The sequence below is a fragment of the Pinus tabuliformis genome, chromosome J (assembly GCF_031772625.1).
Source record: "Pinus tabuliformis cultivar Carrire ecotype Pingquan chromosome J, CPIR1, whole genome shotgun sequence".
Taxonomy (NCBI): Eukaryota; Viridiplantae; Streptophyta; class Pinopsida; order Pinales; family Pinaceae; genus Pinus; species Pinus tabuliformis.
The window spans coordinates 1,023,992,957-1,023,996,794 of NC_142295.1; the positions used below are offsets into that span (position 1 = coordinate 1,023,992,957).

Consider the following 3,838-nt stretch of genomic DNA (forward strand, 5'->3'; position numbering starts at 1 on the left):
GAGGATGGAAGAAAAGAGTGGCTGCATGCCTCCTCAACAAACTTCAAGCTTCAAATCCCTCTCCATACTTGATTCTGGCCTGCCCAAAGGCTTCTACAGGATGTTTCTGGTAAAAATACAGAACTTCCTGTAGAAAGTCCTGTAGCTTCCTGTAGAAGGTTGAACCATGACTAAATTGTGTCTGAACCCTGAAAAAAAAGAGTGTTCATGGAGGGGATGGATGTGCTTAGGGTGGCCAGCACAGGTGCTTCCTCCCTAGCTAAAATCTCGGCCAATTTCGCCTTTTGCTGCCCTTTCTCTAAACTTCCTGTAGAAAGTCCCAAACAACGCAAAGCCTTTGAACTCATTTGATGAAACTTCCTAAAGAGAAATTCCCTTGATGCATCATCTAATTCAACAACTGATCCATCTGCAAGTTGTTGAAAAGCACTCCTTTCAAGCAAATTTTCCATGGCGCCCTTCACTAGCAGACGATTTTGTCCCATTGGTTCCATGACAATAACACCCATGGATTTTCGATCACAATCAAAATCCAATAAAGCCCGCCTCTTTGATCTCTATATCCACCAATCACAATTGCCCAATTTCACTATGCCACTGTTGAGAATGGCACTTGTATCACCTTCCATTGGGTCTGGAACTCCCATTTTTTCAACCAATACCTTCAAGGCTGCCTCAGTGGGAATACCAGCAGCACGGAACTGGTGACCTTGACAAGATATCCCTGCATCATTGCAAACTGCAGCAACTTCTGCCAGAGTTTCTCAATTTTCCCCCCATATTATGTGCAGGCCAATCCAATATTTTTCCATCCTCGGGATTATATGTTGTTCCTTCAACAGTAAACTCTCTAAGTGAACCAGCACTATGCCCTATGGCTATAAACTCACTGACAGACATCTGATTGGTTGTAAGAGTACCTGTCTTATCAGAGCAAATCACTGTGGTGCAACCCAAAGTCTCCACGCTCGGTAACTTACGCACAATAGCATTCTTTTGTGCCCTCTTACAAGTGCCAAGAGCCAAACATGTAGTAATCACAGCAGGCAATCCCTCTGGTATAGCAGCAACTGCCAGAGCAACAACAATCTTAAAGTAGTACGTACATTTCTCAAAGGAAAACCTGATATTTTTTTGGCCACCCATCTATGACTTCCCATGAAAGAAAATATTTGTAGTTCATGATCCAGACAAGAATACAAATGGCACCAATCACTGTTGTCAGTCTTTCACCAAATTCATCTAACTTTCTTTTCAAAGGGGTATCATGACATTCCATTGAAGCTTCCTGAATTTGTGCCTGAATTTTACCTATTTCTGTAAACATGCCAGTGCTCACAACAATGCATGTGCAGCAGCCATTGGTAACTGTAGTTCCTGCAAACACCATGCATGCTTTTGACTGCAACTGATAGTCACACAAGGTGGCTGGATATGTTCTTTTGACCACAGGCATGCTCTCTCTGGTCAGGGATCTCTGCTCCATCCTAAAGGTGGATGTCTTGAGGGACACAATTCTCATGTCTGCAGGAACCTTGTCTCCCACCTTCAGTTCCACTATATCTCCTGGAACAAGTTCTCTGGAGGGAAGATCTACAGCATAATGTCCATCTCTCAAGACCTTTGCATGATCAGATTGCATTTCTTTGAGAGCTTCCAAAGCGTTCTTAGAATTATTCTCCTGCCATACTACAACAATGGCATTGAGGATGAGAATCAGGAGAATGACCAGGGGCTCTACATAGGATGTTATGCCCTCCTCAGAAGACACACTATCACGAAAGTATGCGAGAAGAAATGAAATGCCAGCTGCCAGCAGAAGTATTTTAACAACTGTATCATCAAATTGCTCCACCGCCAGCTTCCACAAAGGTGTACCATTTTTCTTCTGGAGCTCATTCCATCCATATATTTGACGACGTTTTTCCACTTCATGAGAATTTAAACCATTCTCTAAGCTCACATAATATTCTTCTAAGCATTCTCCAATAGTTTTAGACCAAGCAGGGAATATCTTGTCCTCCATGGACTATGAAATAGATGATCAGATTTTGAATTCAAACAGATTGCTCCACCATTAACAGATCTATAATGCGTTTGAAAAACTCCAAAATCAATACTTTCAAGAACCCTGGTAACCTTGGACACGAGGTTTAACTACTTTTCTCATTTCAAGCTTGAATTTTGACAAAAATCTCGGGTTTTCCTTCTGCAGAGCTGTTTTCTGCGTTTCCTGTAGACGACTTCCTATAGAAATGCCTGTAGAGTGCCCCTGCACCTCTGAGCGAGCCTGATACGCGGGATAATTTCAAAAACAGGTGGAAAACCCGATGGAGGATGACTAGTTAACAGATTGTGGGAGCAGAGGACGCGTACTTTGGCTAACAACGTTATAGGTGCAAATGAATCAGTGGGTGGTGAGAGTCAGCCGAGCATTTTTCAATTACGACATGATTTGTGGTGAGGGAGTGAAGTGGCTATGGTTACGTGGCCACATGCAGACTGCAGTGCTATCATGAACTGCATGTTCTCTTCTAGATCAGTTGCACTAGAATTCAAATGGCCAACACTCCCTGTTTTTTTAATTTTCATATGAGTCGACTGTCCACGTATACTGCATGATTTCTGGCTGAGCGCTAGAGAAGGCACTGTTGGGTTAATTTTGCTAGATTCCTGGCTTAATCTCACCATTTCATTCATTTATGCACTTTCAAATCATATTGATGCAGATAGAGGAACCGGTTTAGACACATACCTGTAAGTCGGCATGCTGTGAAGTGCTGAGATCTTTCAGTTGCTGCATGCATTTGTTTATGTGGTTGCATGGTGTCACACGGAATCTGTCAAGGGTGCGGACACGACTGACCTTCCTAGAAGTCTAAGACATTCTAATGACAAACAAGACAAAATGGAGTGATCTTTCTCTAAATACACCTTTTACAACATGAAAACTACAAGTGTTTAGGCTTACCTTATTCCAAAACGCTGTTGTTGAAGTCCGTTCTTGACGATCCGGATGAGCTCCTCCTTCAAGTCAATTCCCGCAACCACAAACAATCAAACAATTACCAAGCACTTGCATTTCATATAATAAAACATATATTCAACATGCAGACCAAGGAACACATGAAATAACTCATTAACACAAGCTATTGAGAAAAATAAACCAGTTTGTATTAATAACGAAACAAAGAAACTCTTACAACCTGGCCTTGGTGTTGTGCAAGTTCCTCCCAGGGTCCATCAAGGGTTTTCCTCTACTTTGACAAAGCTCACCCTCTCCCAAGTAGAATCAAGTGAAGACAATCTCTCCTCACAAAGGCTCTAATGGAAGACCTAAATCCTGCAGCATTTACCCAAAGAAAATGTATAGCTCCAACCTCTTCTCCTTCTGGCTCAATGCCTTTATTTATAGTGCTGTAAAGAGGTTATTCAGGTCCACTATCAATGGGATCATCCCCCTCTATGGGTGGGATAGCTCCCTTATTGATGGGATAAGTTCCCCCTTAATAGAGATACATGAACCAACTGGAGGCGCATCCATTTCATCAAACCGACCTCTAGAATGTTCTAGAAGTAACCACAAGTAACTTTTTCAAGATAAAACTCGCGCATTTTGCCTTTTACAGAGGGACGCACCTGTCCCTTAACATACAGAGCGTCCATGGACGCAGATTTTGTGAACATGGTCAGCGTCCCCGCAAGTAAGGCTAGAGAGAACCTGCGACCCCAGAGATAAACATAGTTTTTACAAGACTTTCTCTCTTCTTTGAGTTTGAGATGGATAACAGAGGCATGAGACTTGCCTAAGAGGGTAGCATGACTGTTGATTTGAGCC

General features: G+C 42.5%; 1 pseudogene; it reads right to left on the minus strand.

Annotated features, from left to right (window-relative positions):
- Positions 1–557: 557 nt before the first annotated feature.
- Positions 558–2,026, minus strand: LOC149230344 (calcium-transporting ATPase, endoplasmic reticulum-type pseudogene; annotated as a pseudogene).
- Between the last annotated feature and the right edge of the window lie 1,812 nt (positions 2,027–3,838).